This window comes from Desmodus rotundus, chromosome 11 (assembly GCF_022682495.2).
Source record: "Desmodus rotundus isolate HL8 chromosome 11, HLdesRot8A.1, whole genome shotgun sequence".
NCBI lineage: Eukaryota > Metazoa > Chordata > Mammalia > Chiroptera > Phyllostomidae > Desmodus > Desmodus rotundus.
In genome coordinates, this window is record NC_071397.1 from 93,825,520 (window position 1) to 93,848,506 (window position 22,987).

General features: G+C 36.0%; 1 pseudogene; it reads left to right on the top strand.

Annotated features, from left to right (window-relative positions):
* Positions 1 to 954: 954 nt before the first annotated feature.
* Positions 955 to 22,738, top strand: LOC112297283 (small ribosomal subunit protein uS2 pseudogene; annotated as a pseudogene).
* Positions 22,739 to 22,987: the final 249 nt, after the last annotated feature.

Here is a 22,987-nt window from a genome sequence, read left to right on the forward strand (position 1 = left end):
GGTAACCACCAGTCAGTTTTCTGTCTCTATAAATTTGTTTTTGTTTTATTTTGTTTATTCATTTGTTTTGTTTTGATATATTCTACATGTAAGTGTAGTCACATGGTACTTCCTCTGTCTGACTTATTTCACATAGCATAATGCCCTCAAGGCCCACCCATGTCGTTACAGATGGTAGCATTTTCTTCTTTTTTATGGCTGAGTTATCAAAAAGACAAAACATAGCAAGTGTTGACGAGGACGTGGAGAAAAGGGAACACTTGTGCACTGCTGATGGGAATGAAAACTGGTGCAGATGCTATGGAACGCTATATGAAATTTCCTCAAAATATTAAAAATAAAACTACCATACGATCCAGCCCTTCCACTTTTGGATAGTTATCTAAAAAATTCATAAAGATATATGGACTCTCATGTTCACTACAGTCTTATTTACCATAGCTAAGATATTAAAACAACTAATAACACCTATGAAACCTAGAGTAGTTGGAGAACAGATAGAAATGAAATATTCTGAGGTATTTTAGATAACATTAGTTCAATGTAACAAAGCATATAAAAAATGGACTTCAGGAACAATTCGCTGATCTAGGCAGAAAGAATGTGAAGAGTGATTCCAGAAATATGGAACTTCAGAGAGTTGAAAAAACCATGAACAGTGGGAAGCAAGATTGAAATAACTTTGAATGGCAAAGATCTTCCCACTCAAGCCTGAATTCTCCAGATTGCAGTTAGAAATGTTGAAAGGAATAGATTAGGCCAAGGTGGCAAAAACAATTTGTGCTTGATAATTATTTCTAGGGGGGAAAACACCTTTAAGTAAACGAAATGGATTAAAAATATACGTAAGGCCTACTCATCAACTGAAGAAATGAGATCAAATTTAAAAAGGCTTGAACCATTCAAGTTCTAGAACAACTTTACACTGTCATATGTGGCAGTAGGAAGCACACGATGAAGGCCACACAGCTCATAAGCAGGACAAAGTCACCAAAACCAACCTCAAATGTACCAACAAAGGAAAATGGATACAAGGAAGCTCAACAGGTGATCCAGGGGTCAATGGACATGAGATGTCCTGAGTTAACATGGGCATGGGATCCTAATTTTTTTCAGGGAGCAGAAATAGAGCAGTTAATGAACTTGGCCTCCTTCAAGGTAGGTATGCTTCAGAAGACTTGCTGAAAGATTTATAAATTCCTATGCCCTGAGACTACTGTGTGTTTCCATTGCTTCCCTTTGATTGTGATATTCTATTGCTGTATCTGTTCTTATTGAGTACATGGGAGGGCTGTGGCCGGGTATTTCCTCATTTTTATTTTATACATTGCTTAACATTGGTCATATCTGGGCATGAGGAAAAGACCACATTGTGTGCAAACCCTATTGGTTCTGTGTCTCTGAACAATGCCGAGTAACACAGATTTCCCCCCTAAGCTGATATCATATCATTCTAGTTGATATGATATGTAAATGGACCACATTACCATCTATCCATTGTTGAACTTCTTATACCAGAGTCCCTTAGATTGAGGTATATTCTGTGCGATTTGATATTCATGCATAAGATAACTCTGTGATAACCTTGACTAGTAAGTGGTACTACACCCAAAAGCTGCAAGCTTTGTAATAATTCCATATAAGGAATATGTATCAGTTCCAGTAAGGAAAAATTGTTGCTGTATATATCAAAAATATTTCTACCATCAAGAAAATAAATGCTTAAATAATGAGATAGATTATGTATTAAAAATAATTCCTTCTTTTGCTCATATGACCACTTCTCCAATTAAAATCCACTGACAGAACATTAACATGAACACTAAAATGTATGCTCTGACTAATGAAAACAATAAAGCACCTCACTGGTTAATTAATTGATGCATGAAATTATCATAACAATATTAACATGGAATTTTAAGCTTCTTAACACATAAGACATAGAAAAGCTGTGTTACATTTTAAATTGCATTAACAGTTTTAAAAGGCCACGGTCACACAGGCATATGGGATGACTGACTGTAAAGTATACATTTGCCAGAAATCACTGAAAGAGGCTCCACCTTGTCAAACACCCAGTGTGCTCATGTACCTAAGATTTTCTGGTAAAAACTTTCCAACTTTCCAAGGCATAGCCCTACAAGATAGTTTTGTGCAAATATTAAAATTTTTTTCAAAAAAATAAATAATATTTATATATGTTAAGCAAAATTTTAGAAAAAAAATTAAAAATTTATTAAATTTATCGGGATGACATTGGTTAATAAATCATACAGATTTCAAGTGTACAATTCTGTAATACATCATCTGTAGATTGTATTGTGACTTCACTACCCAAAGTCAAGTCTTATTCCATTACCATTATCCCCCCCTTTACCCTTTTCTACTTTCCCCCACCCCTCTTTCCCTCTGGTAGTCACCATACTGCTACCTGTGCCTATGAGATTTTGTTTGTTTGTTTATTTGTTTGCTTAATCCCTTCACCTTTTTCTCCCAGCCCTCTTACTCCCCTCCCCCCTGACAGCTGTCAGTCTGTTCTCTGTATCTATGGGAAAGTTTTAATATTTAAATTCTATACTTGTGATGTGGAACATTTTGTTTTATGGAAAGAATCATTTGATAGAGTCCCTATGTTTAATTAAATCAATTTATATCCTCTACCAGAATCAAATAAATATAATAATATAACCATAAATGTAATTATTATTTGATGAGTTATCTGTTAAAAAAAAAAAGAAAAATCTTTGCTAAGAAAGGGTAAGGAGGCCAAAAGATTGTCTGTGGAATTAATTAGCTATAATAGTAATACATTTTATTTGACAAATTTATAACCAAGACTATCTTCTAAGAGAAATTGTTCTCTTTTTATGTCTACTAACATATATAGTGATAATATATTTATTAAGCATATTATGGTCCACTGAGCTGAGTTAATTGAAGTCAGTTCCAAATTCAATAACCATAAAGTGTCTCTTTGAATAAGTGGATATATACTTTCATGAACAACTAAGAAATAATAAGAACATGGTAAATATTATTTAGAAATAACAAAGGGAATATTATTAAAAGCAGACATGAAAAATGAACATTAAAATATGCATACACATCTCCAAAATAATTTTTCACATTATATGTAATGTGCAAATTATCAAAATCAAATGGCTATTTAATGATTGATAAACATGTTATTTGTATGTTTAGAAAAGGTTTTACTTTGCAAATAGTTTTTGAAAAGTATTTTCAAACATCCATACAGATTGTTGGGAGATAATAAAGCTTTTGGCTATTCTTCAACATGTCCTTGTTTGGACAATAAATTTTATAGTTATTAAATGATATCAGTTTTTGAAATAAATCTATATTTCACTATAATTCCAATTACAATTCTATATATATTTTTGTGGAAACTAATTTTCTTTTTTAATATATATAGAATGCTTAAAATGATTTTACTGTATACTATGCTATATCTAATGTACTCAAGGCTATGTGATGGGAGCTCATGAATAGGAAAACATGAATGGAACAGAATCAAGATTCTAGAAATAGAAATATGAATACATGGAGGTATCATGCATAATGAAGCTGGCCTTGCATACCAGGGCGATGTATCAGACAGTAAGTATTTCAGAAACATGGGGAAATTCATGTTGACTTTATCTCCCGCCATCCAGATAAATCAATTCCATGTGAATCAGAGACTTTAACATGTAAAGCAAGCCTTAAAAATTCAGAAACAAACTTGGGGAAGCTAGCTCTGTGACACCAGGGTGGGGAGAAAAATTTAAACTCTCCTTTGTTATACACAAGCTATAAAAGACAAGATTAATGGTTTTTCATAAAGGAAATTATTCATAAGGTCTTCCTCTCATCAAAGCCAACATTAAAAATGTAAAAGAGCAAAGGACAGGGAAAAAGTACTTACAATGCAGTTTCTGAGTATTTAAAGAAAAGAATCATCCTACTCTTCAATTAGAAAAAGACTCAAGGTTATGAATAGGAAATTCACAGAAAGGGGAAAATGCAGCGCAGATTGGGAGCACGTGGCGGAAGTCTGACAGGTCTCAAGGCCTTTAGGAGGCTGAGCAACGAACACTTTTACTGCACTGCCGTGGAGACGTACAGAACTGGGTAGAGCAACTCTGGGGGGAAATCTGGCAGTAGTTAATGCAATTAATTGTGGATACAGCATATGATGCAGCTCTCCTAGTATATGACTTCAAAATCAGGAAAACTACCCTATATTCCCATATATTCCCAAGCCTCTGTGTGTGTGCGTGTATTTCCAGAAGTCTGAAATCGAAGTGTCAGCAGGTGGGTTCCTGCTGAGGACTGTGAGGGAGAGGCTGTCCCACGCCTCTCTTCCAGCGTCTGGTGCTTGCAGGTGAGCTGTGGCATTCCTTGTCCTCATGGAAGTATCACTCCAATCTCCTCCTTCATCTTCACATGGCATGCTGCCATGCGTGCATCTGTCTCCGTGTCCAAATTTCCTCTATTTATGAAAATATCAAGCATTGGATTACAGCCCACCCTAATGATCTTATCTAAACTTGGTTAAATCTGCAATCACTCCAATTCCAAATGAAGTCACATTCTGAGGTCCTGGTGGTGAGGACTTCAACATATCTCCTTTTCTGGGGGAGGGGCCCCAATGCACAGCACCGCCAACAGGGATACAGTGTCGAAAGCATAGAGCATGATTCAAAGGAGGACTAATGTGAATTAAAAATATAACATTGTGCTTAAAATCCTAAAAATTATCAATAGCTAAATAGCACTTAATGTAATTTAAAAGAAATACAACAAAATTATGTTAGACGTTTTGTAAATATGTATTTTGTAACAACCTACGCCATGGCCAATGGACACCCAAAGCATCAGAACAGTACCCAAGGAGCGGCGAGAAATGGGTGAGCAGACTAAGAGTAAATGGAGGAATAAAATAAAACTAAATAATTAAACTAGATAAAAAGTAAAATGTAAAAATAAACCCAACGGAGATTTATGGAATTGATTATAATGTGTATAATATAATAGTATTAATAATTTATATTTTTATCATACCATAATATATTTAGATACACTATCTAAATAGCTAAATCCTATTATAGCATGGAAATATTAATGTAACATTACACTCCTGAATTCTGAAGGTACACCAAATAAATGTGAAAATCAAAAGATTCATGCAAGCATTCTTGTTTATATCTTTTCTTTTTTTCTTTTTAAATTTTTATTTAATGTCTTGAGCTGACATTGGTTAACACAATTTATGTAGGTTTCAGGGGCACAGTTGTATAATCCGGCATCTGTGTATTGTATTGTGTGCTCACCACCCCAAGTCACGTCTCCTTCCATCGCCACGTAGCTCCTTTAACCCTCTTCCACCTCCTCCCACCCCCTTTCCCTCTGGTAACCACCATACTGTTGTCTGTGTTTATGAGTGTTTTTTCTTTGATTAATCCCTTTTTTACCCAGCCTCCCAACCCTTCTCCCCTCACACAGCTTTCCTTTCTTTATCTGTGAGTCTGTTTCTATTTTGTGTCTTAGTTTACTTTGTTCATCAGATTGCATATGTAAGTGAAATCATTTGGTATTTTTCTTTCTCTGAATGGCTTATTTCACTTAGCGTTAATACTCTCCAGGTCCATCCATGCTGTCGCAGAGGGTAAAATTTCCTTCTTTTTTATAGCCCAGTAGCATTCCACTGTGTAAATGTTTAGTAACCACAGTTTTGTAATCTATCTTTTTCTGAAAAACTCAACCCCACACACTGGTACTTTCTTTTGTGACAAGAAAAATGCTGCTCTGTGTAGCAGCTGCACCTTTGAGAAGGGACTTATGGTCTTGCTGTAAATTCAACAGAGCTACACTCAGCCCAGGTGTCAGCTTGACCTACCTGAGAATTTTAGTTTGTGACTTTATTTCAAGCTGTTTAACAGAACAGGTCAGTCTATATAAAGCAATAAAAATTTTGATCTCGACCAGAGTATACTATGTTGAAGGTACTTTCGTGCATTTGGTTTCAGTAATTTTTTAAAAAATTTTATGGTCCAAGGCCTTTGCCTACAATCCTATTATATCCTTTGTAATATTTCCTCCCATTCGGAGTGCATAAGAGAACCTCTCGGTTTGCCTTAACTATTACTAATTTCATTTGCAAACATTTTTTACTGCTCTGTGTTGTACATATAAACATTGGCTACAGTCACTAGTTATTGGGAATAATATCTTATTTTAGAATACAGTAATTTTGCTCATTTGGTATCACACATTTTATTTCTGATCAATAAAACCCAGTCTACCTTCACCTGAATGTCTTATTAAAACTAAATCAAATAATAACAATTCATACTTAATTTTACTAAGCATTGTTGGATTTCTCTCCACAATGGCTGCAGCAGTTAAACTTCCAAGCACAGGACACAATGTCTATTTTCCTATATATCCTCTTCTGACCCATCCTTTCTATGCTACTACTTTTTAAAGTATATAAAATTACCTGCCCATCTCCAATAATTATTTTCAGCAAATGTAATGCACACACCCACACATACACACACACACATTTGAAATCCTTAACATGCTTTATTCTCATAGCACATTTCAATTTGCGATGCTGTTGAATTTGATTTATTGGAAATATTCAAAAAAGACCCAGAGATTGTTACATAAATGGTATTTTATTAGCAGGTCAGCTCTTTAGATTTTGTGAAAACCAGAAAATAAGCCCTTAGGCTTATTATTTTGAGAGTAGTTTAACCAAAATTGCCTATCTTCTTCTAGGGATGAGTAATGAATCACAGTGGTGATATAATTTGAAATCTCACCAAAGTAAAACTGCGTACTTTTATATTTAGAAATAAATGAATCACTAGGAGAGGGAGAAATAATGTTATTAGAATTGAAAAGACAATGGAACTAAAGTTTTTTTCCTCTGTGGGGACAAAATTTAAATGACATCCTTCACAAGTAATTTATAGATTACATTTAATTTAGAAATAGAATTATATGGAAATCCTTAAAATTAACACTATAGAGTCATTAAACGAAAACAAGAATACATGAATGAAGAACACATTCACTTCTAGCTACTACTGACTTAATTTTTATTAAACGTAGAGCTCTTATGAAAAATGGCAGCTCTTCTTGGCTTCACCAGATAACCTAATTTGCTTACAAAATTTTCTTGAAGTAGCTCAGCCATGTAATTTTCTTTTGTGGGTGGGAGGTTAAGATGCATGATACAAGCAGGGCTTGGATGTGTGCTTGTGTGTTTGGACTTGGCCTTGTGTCTGCTATTGCCATGAGACCGGCAGTCCCAGGAGCTGCTGCCCTTCAGCCTGGGTCTCAGAATGGGATGTGGAGCAGACCTGTGATGGCCAAGCCTGAGACTTGCAGCGGACCCACCCTCCCAAGGCTCCCCAACCTCACACACTAGATCAGCCGCTTCCCCACTGACTCCCAGACATGTGCGTGGCCCTAGATCATATTGCTGCACCCAGTGGTTTTGCGGAGGGTTAAGAAGAGATTTCTTACTGCTTTATGCCACTGAGATTTGGGCCTGTGTGTCTAAAGCAAGAGCTGTTAGCTGTGATCTGAATTAGTTCTGGATTTTTTATTTCTAGTTGTACAGTGAGTTCTTTCATTATGCAGTTCCTGATTTTTCTTCATCTCAGGAAAACATTCTTCTATTATTTCTTCAATTATTATCCCTAAGCCACTATTTCTGCTTTCTTCTTAAGGAAATTCAAATGTACTCATGCTGAATTTTTATTATCCTTGTTATTTGTTGTCTCTTCATTGGTCGTATTTTAATCTGAATTCTGAGTTGATTTCCTATATATGTTCTTAACACCATTAAATCAATTTTCTCTAAGAAAGTTTTAGTAAAGTTTTAAATCCTTAGTAGTAAAATTTCTTTTTAACGTTCCATTTATACTTTCTTTTTCTCAATATATTATTCCGACATTTAATTTCTCATTTTTATTTTCCCTTCTTCGGACTGAGAACACCAACTTTTACTTTTATATCTATTTCTGTTTTCCAGAATAAATTCCTATTGGTGCACCCTAATGGTCTCATGGCTGCTATCGAATCCCCCTTTTCAGATGATAAACTGAACATGAGTTCAGCTCCCCCTTCACTGAAATGTGTGACATTTAATTCTTGTATGTATCTGCCACCTTAAGTAGGAAACTCCTAGTTTCTATTATGCTGTTCTATCTGGCTTGTGATGTCCCTTTATGTCCCAAAACACAGGACAAAAGCTTAACACTTCATACAGCAGTTCACGATACTAGCCTAATAATAAACTGTTTAATAAGCAGCTCCCCAAAATTTGAACTTGTCAGTTACCGATGCTCTATCTTTGTGACACATAGTAATTATTTCACAAATGTTTTTAGGTAAATGGATAAATAAATGTCACTGAGTTTTCAATTTAGCTTATGAAATAAAAAGCCATTTTATTTCTCAAAGTTTCTCTGACTGCTTAGCAATCATTTCTCCCAGCAAAACTGTGGTATTTCACCTGCACCCATCACGCCAAATTCTTTGAGAACATTCTATCAGTATCTCCATTCCTTAACCATTCCAGTTCCTTAATGTTTGTCACAAACAAGCTGGAAAATTTATTTTTAACCAACAGGAGCATATTCTGCATGGCGCTGTCTTATGAGAGCCCTAGTCAAGATGAAGTCTTTGATCTCCCCAACAGGATTCTGCTTTAATTATGTTCTGTATTCCTATTTAAAACAACATATACAAATTACTAAACTGAAAATCTTGGCCGAGAGAAAAATGTAGACAGAGTGAATTTTTTCTTTAGATCTGGTCTTTATCCTAACCCTGCTCCACCCCCAGGAAACTGATGGGAGGCAAAGGCCGTAAGGTTAGGGATGGATGAGCCTGAGGGAGAAATAGGTGAACGAACCTTTAAACGTGCTGGACTCTGAGGATTTATACAGGTGGGGCACAGGTAGGTTTACAGTTGTTCGTATGGAAAACAATGCGATCATTAACACGTATCAGAATACACCCTATGTTTCCTGCACTCACCACTGTAAACCTACTTGTGCCCACCCTGCATATTTCCCCAACTCAAACAACTGGAGATGAGAAACCAAGGGAGCAGTTTACTTAACTTGCTCAAGGCCAGAAGATGGACCGCATTGTGAGTTCATATATGTGGAAGAAATACCTATACTTTTAACTTAACATTGAAATGACTGCATCCCCTTCAAGGGTGAAACAAATTACAGGCAGTTGGAAAAACTTATTCAGAATACACAAAAGAGAAATGAGCTAGAGATCTCCATCTAGGAGTCAATAAGAAGTGATCCTTGAACCCATCCAAAGAGATTGGCCAGAAGAAGATGCAGACATTTGTCACACCAGCATTCAGATAAGGTAACAGACTGCAGAAGAACTGACCAGAAAGGAAGGGCCTAGGAATTCACACATCAGAGTGAACGTCGGGAGCAGGAGTCCCATCACGAATATTCAGGTGAAAAAGAGGCCATAGGACACAGGGCATAGAGGATGTGGAGATGTGAGCGACCCAGTTTAATTCTGGAGAACAAAGTACTGTTACAGAGGTCATTTTTAAAAGAGAGATTAATGGAATTTTCCTCCATGCTATTTATCTTCAATGCTGAACCTTAGTATTACTTGTCAAAAGAAATTTGTCAAAAGGAAAGAAGGGGCGGGGTCAGAGCCAACCCTGAGCAAGAGACAAGAGCTATACACTTAAATTCTGAAAAGTCAGTATCTTTTTGAAAATGTAAAAAGGCATTTTCCAGTGAGAAAAGCATGCTGCCTCAGATTTTGTCTCCCTGATTGAAAATGGAGAACTTCTGAATGAAGCTTTAAATCTTTTGAAATATAATTATTACAATAATAATTGAAATTAAACCATTTCTTCTTGATTGCCTTTGAAATGTGCATCTTAGAATAAAATGATCCTGTTATATAAGTTCTCATCTTTCAGGAACCGATGAATTCCATAATTTCTTCTTAGGGAAGTAGGAAAGACAAACTGTAGTAATACAGTAACGACATAATTGTAGTAATACAATTATGAATCTTATGTCAAGAATGGTGTGTGATAATTTCATTTAATGTAACTACTAACAACATTTTGAATACAGTGGGCTTAGCAAGATTGTGTTGTTTGATGTACTATTTAATACAATAACTTTATTTCCATGGAGCTTGTTCTTTGAAGCATTTAGTAATGGGAAGTATTTAATCATCTTAAAACAATGTCATGAAGTCTCCTGAAGTGTGAATTATATGAACATTTATAAGATTTATAAATCACGTTTCCTTCAAACTATCACATTAACATTTTCAAATGAAAAACAAGGATTAAATAGAAAATAATACATTGAAAGATTTAAGTTGTAGAAAATTTGAAAGGAATTATAACTGGAGGTACCAACAAAATAAAAGGAAAAAAATGTGTGAATCGTGGAGAACACTGAGCGGCCTTCTGTGGATTTCCCGGACAGATTTATACAGCGGTGGAGATTTTTATTCCCCTGTTTTCCACAGTCACTGTTTTCTCCTTGGGGAAAATGTTTCTGTTTTTCCTTCTTAACTGAAGTCTCTCACTTCTCCCCTAACTCCCTACTCATTGGACACCAAATATCAGGAAACCACCCCTGGAGTCATTTCCTCTTGTCCTCAGTGGTGTGCCTAGCAGAGTTCTTATCGTGAGCAGCTGGGCGGGATGCAGGGCAGAGATATTTCTGACGGTGAGAGATCTCTTCTCCTGACTGACACTCAATGACCAGAATTGCTTCATACGGATCTGCATTAGCATAATCTGTTCATCAAGCTTTGAGAATCCTAGTGGATATTCAGACTAACCCTGTACCCAAAGAATATGCTTTCAATGTATCTTAATCCCCTCCGTGAACCTCTTTTTTAAAAAACTGTTTTATTTAAGTATAGTTTGTCTACAAGATTATTTAGTTCAGGTGTACAATATTATATTAGTTTTAGGGGTATAATGTACTGATTTGACATTTTTATACCTTACAATGTGATTACCACATTACGTCTATTAATCATCGGTCACCATGAGAACTTATCCCAATATTATTGACTGTATTTCCTTTCATTGTCCACCCTTCCCCCACCCCTTCCCTTCTGGCAACCATCAGTTTGTCTCTGTTACTGTCAAAAAAACAGTTGCATTTATGAATCAATGGAAGAGAAAGGTATGTGTATTATTTGAAAGGATTTAGAGATGCGAGTTCAATGCAAAGATAGTATTCATTTTAAATAACACAAATGGAATAATGGGAAAGACGTATGCCAAATGAATATCTCCACATTTTCCATTAGGGTAAAGAAGCTTTGGCAGATAGGAAGATCTAGAGGAAGTGCAGATGTGAAGAAGGGCGGGCAGCACAGCTTAACGAACCTACAATCACTTTTTTCTTTCTTTTTTTATTGTATCTTCCCCCATTGCCCTTTACACTCTCCTCCCCTGCCACAATTACCACAGTGATGTCCATCCATGAGTCCCTTCACCTTTCTGCTTGACCCCTTTACCCCCGAAAGTCCCCCCAGTCACTTTTCATTGTCGGTCCAACTGTCCTTGATAAAGTTCCCTCAGCATCTCCTCAGAGACCACCTAGGAGCAGGTGGTTTTAAGGCTTGACAAATGGGCTTCAACAAATACAGCTGACCTTTATTATTCCCAGTGGGTTTCCTTTAAGATTTTCTGTGAAGATAGTTTTTCAATACAACTTTAAAAATAATAATAATAATAAAATTGAGAGCCATTTTTTAATTTTCATTTTTTCTTTCCTTTTATATAATTGCACTATTTTATAATATTTTTAATATTTTCAACAGATAAAAAAGAATACTTTGTTGTATTTCCTTCTAAGTTCCACTTATTTAGAACTTCATTTTATCGTGGTTTGCATTTGCATATCATTTACTCTCCTCCATTGATTCTTGTACTGGAAATACATCATTTTGATCATTGTAATTGAAAAATAAGCTACCGATGCAAAGAAAAGCAGAGACATACAGATCACCTTTTGCTGTCCAGTTCCCCTTTCTTAGACACTTAAATTAAAGCAAACATTTTTTCATGTGTTCATTGGCCATTTATATGCCTTTTTGGGAAATATGCCCATTTTTGGATAAGATTATTTGTTTTTTTTGCTATTGAGTTGTATAAGTTCTTTATATATTTTGGATATTAGCCCCTTATCAAATATTTGATGTGCAAATATTTTAAATTTGATTGTTCCTTATTGGGGTGATTATGAATAAAACTACTAGGACCTGTATATGGCTATCTGTGTGAACATGTTTGATGTTTCTAAGGTGAATACATAGGATTATGAGTGCTGTATTCTATAATAAGTATATGTTTAGCTTTATAAGATACTGCCAAATTGTTCCGAAGTACCTATATTATGTTCCTGCATCAGCGATGGATGGCCATTCCAATTGATCTATATTTTGTCAATACTTACTGTTGTCAGATTTAAACAAAATTAAATTAAACCTATTCTAACAGGTGTATAATTGCATAACTTTACAATTTTAATTTACATTTCCGTAGTAACTAATGATGTGGTAGAATCAGTGTACTGAAGATAATTGTGAGGTTATTACAGTCTTATAAATGGGTTGCACATATTTGTAATGACAAAGTCAAGGGTATAACCATGAGTGAATGACTAACAGGCAATGGAAGACATGATCATTGGAGAAGGCATGGGACTGACTGGTCAAGAGTATTGGAAGGAATCAGAAAACTAGATATTGAAATCATTTTGAGAACTGTGATGCTCGTTGTGCTGGAAAGAGTTATAGTGACCCAAAATTAAACGTCTTCAGAGTAAAGTCATGTGGTAGGTGGTGTAGTCCCATGACGTGAGATACAACGATGAGTGCTTTTATAGAGGTGAAAGGAAAAAACGAGCAGTGCAGGCAAGGAGTAGCGAGGAGGACGACGAATTCGCCTCCAGACGAGAATCTGAGAAAGAAAACAGCCACCACTTGAGAGTCACATGAGGACTGAAGGCTCACTTAGAAACACACACTCATGAAATTCTGAGCATGTTCTTGACCACAAAAAGTCTCAATGAATTTGAACAAACTCAGAATATACAAACCATGCAATTCAATAAAGTGGAAATACAATATAATCAAAGTTAGCCTCAAGTTTCTCATATATTTAGAAACTAGAAATCACATTTTATGTTGAGGCTTAGATAAGAAATTATTACAATTATGTAACACATGGACCAGAGCTAAGTCAAATCATCAAACATAAAAGAAAGTGAGATGGAACAATTGTACTTAAAGAAAACATATACTTATGAATGTGTGTATTAAAAAAGAAGAAAGAATAGCATTACTTTCTAAAAAATGTAAGTGCTCCATTAGGCCCACTGTACTTCCTACAAAAATTTCACATTATAGACATTAAGCCCATTTAAAAAAGAAAGCCTAAGTCTCAAAGATACTTAGTAATTCAGTTGCAAAACTACCCATAGACAAAAAATGTATTTGATTTTATACATTTGTTATAATCTGCCACTCATACTGCAAAGGGATGTTGTAACCCTTTACTGATCAGATTACCAATACTTCGGTCCATCAAACTATAGTTTTCCTTTTTCTCTAAGAATGATTTGATCTCAACCTTAAAATCCAGCCTGAAGGTGGGTCTCTGCCCCACTCAGTATTCAGACAGGTATTCTCATGGATTTTATATATATAATTGCTTTCTTTCCTGCATTTTCTCTGACCAAAACTCTTCTGTGATGAAAAATGGAGGACTCCAATCTAATTGGATACCTTTGGTGCACTTAAAATTTAAGAGAGTACATAATGCCTACAAATTCTTCAGAGAAAATAAGTTCAAAACTTTGATTCTGACCATTCTGAGCTGCCGTTTCATGAGAGTTCTAATTTCTTAGTCTCCTGCTGACTAGAATACTACACAACCTGGATTAATTCACCACTTTCTTATCTAAAGTGTATCTCTGCAGCTCCCCTAGCCGCCACGTACCCTGCAGAGAACTCTGGATTTCATAATGTGTTTTGTTTTCAGAGAAACAGTATTTTCGAGGTTTAAAATCATTACTCGGTAAGGAAGAACTTAATGCTTGTTCCATTAAATGATAAATGTGTTTGGCTCAGAAAACTTAATTTTCTTTTCTCTTATTTTAATAATTGGGCAACATATTAGCACTGGCTTCTTATTTTTATTCTCTACAAAACTCTGAGTGTGATTAGGAAATGTGTCTCTCCCCAACCAACTTACGCTTCTCTCTTGCTGTAGTGGAACCCAATGACTAAGAGATAAAAGTGAAAGAAAAACAATAAAAATAACATCGTTTAAATTAAAAAAAAAACAGGACAGGATTAGAATTTGCTTATCAAAAATCTAAAGGCTTCAAAATGGGTATTACCACTTAAATGATTATCAAGTAAAGCAATGCATTTGCATTATCACATTTCTATTTAGGAAGCAAATAAACATGACTTCGTAGAAAAACATGCATATTCCAGAACTACAGATGTTTGTAAAGAAATCATTAAACCAAAATTAATGAAGGCTGAAAATTATTTGGATATTAAACCCTGCTCTGTCTAAAAGGTTGCAAAGTTCAATGCTTTTTAGTCAAATGCAAATTAACTAAACTCATTGCAGTAATCATCTCACAATACATACATATATCCAACCATTATGTTGTACACCGAAAGCATAATAATATTGACAATACTATGTCACATGTATTCTAACTTTAAAAAGACAAACACATTTTTTAAATTATGAAGTGAACACATTGTTGGTGGAAATCAGGCTTTTGCCCTGGATTGTGAGAAAAGCATTCCAAGAACCCACGCATGGCAGATGGTGGTGTGGCAAGATGGTTTATGGGGGTGGAAATCTGTCCCTGGGTTTCCAATGTCCCATCTCCCCCCATCCCACCATGGAAAAAGTGTAACTGTGTTTTCAGCAAAGTCAAAACAACAGCCGAGGTCCAGAGTTTCTGCATCATATTAAAACTTAGTCCTTTGCAGTCAAGGCCATCTGCTGCAGGGCCTGGTAGCGGTCAGACTCCCACAGCTGTGTGCTTCTGGGTGAGAGAGTGTACATGTGAACTCATCTGGGTGAGAGACTGCACACGTGAATCAAGTGGGCACAGGTCACCATAAAGAGAGAGAGAGAGAGACAGCTTCTTTGTTCCACTGGGATTATATTAGCTTGGGTTTGGGATGGACCAGGTGCCTTTCCAAAATGACCAATTAACTTCCTATGATTTCGTGCACTTTTTGATGGGTCGCCCTCCTAGCCAATCGATTGTTCTTCAGGGTAGACTGACAGAGCTCTAGGGTCAAGCACCTGCACCTGCAGCATGTTGACTTCCGTTGTGCCTGTGCCTGCATCCCTCTGCTTCCCCTCTGCTCCCGGCAGCCTTGTACTGGAGAGGGGAAGGGAGGAGTGTTAGTACCCTCGGTGGAGCAATGCTGGGATCCCCTGGGGCTTGCAGCTGTAGCTTCCTGGTGAAGCAAACAGGCTCATGCTCCTCACTTTATTAAACTCAATATCTAATTCCTTTTGCTTTCTTATTAATAATTGGCTAGCTACCTATGGTTACAGGAAGAGTTAAAGAAGCTCTTTTATGAAATGATTAATTAGCACCTGTAACATGCATGACTCATAATGAATAAAAGGGGGATGTTTCCTTTACATGTGCACATGTATTTGATCATGCACTTTTGTTTTTCTTCAGAACATCTTTCAGGACCAGTATTCTAGGGATGCTAGTTTTGGAAATACTAGTTTTTAAACATTAAGATTTCTTAGCTATTTAGAAGCTTTTATGCTATTACCTAGGGTTTTTTTTTTCAACTATTTAATTTACTTTAAACAGGTCAAAATGCATATGTAATGGTTTAAAAGTTTTTTAAACAATAGCAAGTTAACAATAAGTCTCTTTCCACTTAGGAATAATGGTGTCCCAATTTCTTTCTCTAGAGTCAACCACTAGTTCACTTTTGGGGAAGATCATTCTGGAGACATACTAGGTCTGTCTGGAAAAAGTCCAGCCATTGTTAACATAATGAGAATAGTTTGTGTGACATCAATGTGACCTGGCAGCCAAGGAGAGTGGACTGGAATGCACATGTATGAACAATGACGACTTCACTGTGCTAGTCAGTGGGGGTGGTAGACCCTGTTCAGTGAGCACATGTACTGCCTGGCCATAGCATTCAAAATGACTGAGTCAGTAGAGCAACAGATCTGCATCAAATTTTGTGTTAAGCTCGAAAACTCCTCTGCAGAAAATATTTGGATAATTCAAAAGGTTGCAGTTACGGGCAACTGGTGATTAGCAACTTCATCACAACAACACGCCCACTCATGCATCACGTCTCATGCAGAGTATTTTGGCGAAACATCAAATCACCCAGGTAATTCAGCCCCCTTACAGCCCAGACTTGGTGCCCTGTGACTTCTGGCTTTTCCCAAAACTAAAATCACCTTTGGAAGGGAAAAGATTTCAGGCTAATGATAGGATTCAGGAAAACAGGACAGGGTAGCTAATGGTGATGGGAAAACTGTGTGAGGTCCCAAGGTTTGTATTACGAAGGGGACTGAGGTGTAATTGTCCTATGTACGCTGTTTCTTGTATCTTGTATCTTCTTCCATAAATGTCTCTATTTTTCATATTACATTGCTGGATATCTTCTGGACAGATTTTGTATATAATATATTCTTTTGATAGCACACTTCTCTGTGTGTTACTAGTTCTCTTAATAAAATAAGTTAAAGATCATTCTATATTAGTTCAAAGAATAACTGCTTAGTTTCTTACAAATACATGTGATTCCAAATAAGTATGGACCATATTTTATTTAACCTGTCTCTATTGTTTGTTTCAATTACAAAAAATGTAATTTTGTATTCTCTATTACAAAAAATGCTGCCAATAACATACACACATTAAAAAATACAAACATTTTTACATAGGTGTGAGCTATGTAAATACGTCTGAAGTATTAATGATTGTGTTCCAGAAGTATAAGTCAGTAACAATAAGATGAAGCAGAAATGTAAGGCAATGCAATTGCGGATTTGGGGTATAAATGTGTGTGCGTGTGTGTGCACACGTGTATACAATATATACACATATATGTCTGTATACAATAAAAAGTATATGTGTAAGTATATAATATCTGTATATTATATGAACATACATATATATACATATACTTAGTATATATAATTAGTATATAATATACTTAGATGTATGTGTATATATAATGTTATCAGTGCATTATATACCTATATATAGTATAATATAAACATATGTGCATGTAACCAGAAATATATGAATTAAAATGTATGTAGATATGCATACAACACACATGGGTACATGTGTCCATATCTATTTGGTGTATGTGTGTACACATACATAAAAACAAAGTTTTATACGCACACACACACACACAAAGATTTGGATGGGGGAGAGAAAAAATTTTCAGAGTGTAAATGTTGACATTTATAAAACATTTTATAACACCAAAGCATAAATAGTAAAATTAAGAAAAGCAGAGGTTAATATATAACTTGCCCAAAAACTTGATTTGATAGGCTGTTACTTCACAATAATTGGGCAACATATTAGCACTGGCTTTTAATTCTTATCCGAACTCTTATCTTGTATGGTGAGCTTTCTGAAAGTCCATTTATTTATATGTGATGTAGAAAACTACTTGGCCCTTGCCAAGAAGTATTTTAAGAATCTAATAAAGTGCGATTGGCAAAACATTTTTAAAACACTGTGTTTGAATGGGAGGTGTCACACCACTTGTCCTGGCATCGTCTTAGACTATTTACAAATAATCTTTCAACCAGGACAAAAAGTGGGTTTCCTTAGATGAGCTGTCCCCCATCTTGCTCTTGTTAAAATTCTACATGGTCATAAACTCTTTTCTTTTTGTCCTAAATATGTGAAGTAAGAAATCTCGATAGCTTGTTTCACATAAAGTCACCCAATTGCCTTGGGTGTATTTGAAAGGCATTCAATATTGAGATGGGATCACAGGAGTCTCTAACGTTAGTGCACTCTTGGTGTTTTGTTCGATCTTGCATGTTCTCAAAAGAGTAAGAAGGCCTACTCGTCACCTAACGTTCTCTCCAGACCCTAATGTTGCCTTGGGAAATAACACTGACTATTACAATTCAAGGACCACTGCTTTTATCCTTCTTTGGGGTGTCAAGCAGCACCCACAAGGAAAGGACAGTCTGCAGGAAGCCCGTGCACACTGAGCTTATCTATATAGAAGAGAAATGTAAGGCCAATGTTTATCATCATTACCTCTGCTACCCCTGGAACAATTCCACGGGTACTCCATGTGACCGCTGAGCATCAAAGACTAAATTTTGGGTGAGGGCCCTCACCTAGCTGCTAACAGCCCTCTCATTATTGGCCAGCACAAGACCTGACCCCTCTTCCTGCCAGTGATAGTTAAAGACATGACTTCTGGAAAAAGAACTCTTGCATCTGAATCCCAGTATCTCCCCTGTGAGCTGTGCAATCTTGGGCAATACACTTCATTTCTTTGGGCTTTAATTTATTAATCTGTGAATGGTGTGAGAAGTACCAATGGTGTGAATGGGGAGATATCTATATCTATATCTATATCTATATCTATATCTATATCTATATCTATATCTATCTATCTATCTACCTATCTATCTATCTATCTATATATATAATAGACCAATTGTGATAATCAAATCAATTAATGCATAAAGCACCCAAAACATTGTCTGGCATACAGTTAATGCCAAAACAAGTTCAGTATTATGATGATTAAATTGATAATAATATGTGTTACAAATAGACATGGAAAACCAAGGCTTAGTGTAACCAGCAGAAACAAAAAATATTTGCATGTTAAAGCAAAGATGGAAGAATAAATTCTTAAGGAATATGAAGATACCTACACAGATATTTTAGAAAGAGGTGATATAAATCAGGGTGAAGAATTTAAGTAAGTGTGATGAAATACAACCAGAAAAAAAGATTTATTGATTGTTAAAATGACTTAACCCCTTTTTAAGAGTTAATTCTCTTGAAAAGAGAATTATTGTGAATTCTAATGTAATATATAGCTTTCCACCTAGCAGATGGTGCAAAATACAGCATAGTAATTACATATAAATATATTTGTAAATTTTTATGTATAAATTACCTATTATCCAAATAAATACATATTTTAATATTTTCAGATGAAGAATAATTATGAGTTGGCATTTTATAACATTGGATATAATGACTATTTCTAGGATAAATTACTGTATGTGCCCCACCCTTATCACTAGGCTTTATATTATTTCAAGCTCAGAGAAGTTGTTATTTATATATCAATAGCAGTGTTCTAACATAACTATTCTCTTCTGTGTCTGACAGCTTCTCACTCTGAAACATGTGAAAATAAGGATTTGACATTCTGTGATATGAATTTCTTTATTTATGGCCCTGTTTCTGACCAGTATCTCTTTGTCCTTCGTCACAGATAAAATAATCACTCTTTTCTCTGAGACAGTCTGCATTTCATCAGCATTTATTTGTGCCTTAAATGGCTCATTGCACAGTCCTGAACTGGGGCCCAGAATGTTGTCTGTAAGTACAGAAAAGAAAGGGTCTATTGTACTCTAGCTTTCGGAAGCCTTCCCTCTGTCCCCCCACCCCCTTTTTCTGCCAGTGGATAAAAAGTTATAAGGATAACACATGAAAATCATTCCACTTTGTTTTCGAGAGGAAAAAGACAGCAATTTGATCAGAAGTCATTTTCTCATTTTCTCTATTAAATATTAATTTCATATATATACAATCTCAACTTATATACCGATGGGAGTACACAGTTGTATTTAGGATATGACTGGTAATGACCTATTTTGTCAAATATCACAATACTGAAGCATAGAAGTATTTATTACAACAAAATAAAGAAAATGACAGCAATTTGAAAATTTTTGAATAAATTTTGTGATGCATTTGCCTTCAAATTGCCTGTGATTGGCTTTGGAACCTGTTTTAGATTAGCCTTAGAAGGTTTTTAAAACAGCAAAAACAAATCCAAACAAAAACCAACACCAAAAATGAAATCCTTGTGTTATCAACCGGTTCAAATTTATACTTAAAGGATCAAAATGAATTACAGTTATGTTTTTTCTCAAATGCTAAAAGGGATTTTAACTTGAAAGCTGTTATTGATTTTGTTTTTTGAAAGCCAATTGCTTTTTTATTGCTCTTCCATCTTGAAAAATTTTAAGAAAAATATAATTTTCATCTCTTTTGACATTATAAAACCTCAAGAGGTATCTTTAAAGAAACATCAAGGGCAGTAGGTATTAAAAGACTAATAAATAAATATGCTTTCAAAAATTAACTAATAAATGTTATTTTATAATATTAATAATTTCTATTTAAAATAGAAAATAAATCTTATAATTATTATAGGACTACATTACTATAAAATTAGCACTTGTAAATAATTGCATATTCATATACCAGCATTATACCAAATATAACATAATATCCTTCATATCTTTCAAATTTTTAATACAAAATTTCTACAAATATTAATATTATGATTGCATATTTATATTTAAAAAACATTAAGTGCACCTCGGAAAGAACTTTAAATCTAAAGTAAAGTATTTTCTAAATGCAGTGACAATTATTTGGAGTAAAGTTTAACTCCATATATATATACACACATTATATACATAGTTTGCAGTTATGACAATGACTTTTGATTTTCGATGAAAAGAATCTCCATCTCCCTTCCCTAAGTGCAGGGCCTTGGGCAAGTATTTGTGGAAGCCCCTCCCACAAATCACCCTATAGAGAGACCAAAGGCACTATAATAGTCAAACTTAATTGAGCAGGGGCTGACTCACAGCTTCACATAGGAGACTCAAGTCCAAGGTTGACAGTGGACTGCTGGTACCCAGATATCCAGATTTATCTGGTGTCCATTGTGAGTATGTCCATTCTGGTAGCCTAATCTTCCATTCAAGAGATAGAATATCAAACCAGCTAGCAGAAGTGACCCAAACTGCCTTCCTGGAACCAAGACCAGTAAAGAGGCCCCAAAACTGTCCCAAGGGGACAAGTCCTGGAGCTCCTTGGGGCAAACCGTCAACCCTGTATATGTGGGTATAGATTTGGAGAGCTCCACAAAGGACTGAAATAAGGACCTGCACCCCAAGAGTCCCTGCCTGGGATGGTGTTGCAATGCTGTGCAGGTGATTGCGCAGTCCCGGATGATCCTTGGAACCGGGATGGGGACTTAGGGTTATCTGGAGTAAGATACCCCAAAATGTTAGGTCCCCGGACAAGTGGGTCTAAGGCAGGGATTCTGCTTCTCCGAGTCTAGAGTGGTATTATTCTTAAGAGTACAACTTAGGACACAGAAGAAGGAAGAGAGGAGAGCAAGAGGACTTTTTGGTTATATGACAAATAGTTATTTAAGGAAAAAATTAAATGACATGTTTATAGATTTTTCCTAGATAATCCCTTCTTAATTTTTAGTTTCTGCTGAGATGAATAAAGGACAATGATCTTAAAATTCTTAGATGCCCCCTGGGCCAATCGAGAAAAATGGTGCAATTCTATACTTTATCAATCAAAATTCTAACCAGCTGGTCTTTGAGGGACTCGGTGAACCCATAATAAAATGTAAAGTGAAAAAAATAAAATTCCACAAATAGCTAAGTAAATTTTAACAAATAGAGATAGTGGTAAGTTTCCTTAGTAACAACCTTAGTAACCACATTCTAGAAAGCCATAGTAACACAATCACAAAGATATTATTGATATGATACACACAAAAGGAAACTAGACTAATGTGCACATGTGAGCTTGCACAAATACCCAATCCCACCATATATGAAAAGAGAGCATCACAAATTAATTAGAAAAGTTTAGGTTGTAAAACTGAAGAGCTGATTCATTTTATATAAAAAAGTAAAATGAGCTCAATAAAAAGTTGTACTCAAGATAGGTGAAATAATTTAATGTGAAAAGAATTAAAACAGACAGCATAAGAAAAATGTAAGAGAGTGTCTCTATCTTCTAGGAATAGCAGAGGACTTATAAAACAAAACTTAGAAATTACGGGTCCAGGTAGTCCCCGGGACTGAGTGTTCTGGTGGTGAGGATCCCAGGGCTGACCACCAGCCTGTCCCAGAGGCGTCTTATGTTAACCTGCCTGCCATGGCTCTGTGTCACACAGACTCTCCTCTGCACTGTGAGGACGTTGCTATCCCTTGCAACAACAAGGGGGCTCGCTCAGTGGGTCCGATGTGGATGCTGTCCGGGGAAGTTCTGCGCATGCCTGGCACCATCTCCCACGCACACCCGTGGGAGCTCATGCGTGATCTCTACATCTACAGAGATCCCGAAGAAATTGAGAAGGAAGAGAAGGCTGCTGCTGAAAAGGCTGTGATGAAGGAGGAACTTCAGGGTGGATGGACTGCTCTGACTGCCAAGTTCACTGCTGCTCAGCCTGAGGTCGCTGCCTTGTCTGAAGGCGCAGGGGCCCTCTATGCCTTTTCAGCAGCTTGCTCCTCAAGATGGAGCGCTCAGCCCCCACTGAAGACTCCTCTGCAGCCCTCACCGCTCAGGCCACTGAGTGGGTAGGAACAATCACTGAGTGGTCTTAGCTCTTCGTCCACAAACTCTTAAACAGGTTGGAAATAAAGTTGATGGAAAATAAAGTTTCTTAAAAAACACACACAACCCCCTCCCCCCAAGGTAAAAGAATGGTGAATGCAAGCACACAGAATTAATGCTGCCTATTCAGTAAAGAATGCAATGGACGAAGGTAACAGAGACGTGGCAGACAATGGCAGCGTCTGGAAACAGCAAAGAATTATTGTCTAGACAAACAGGGAACTCCAGCAGATCATCAA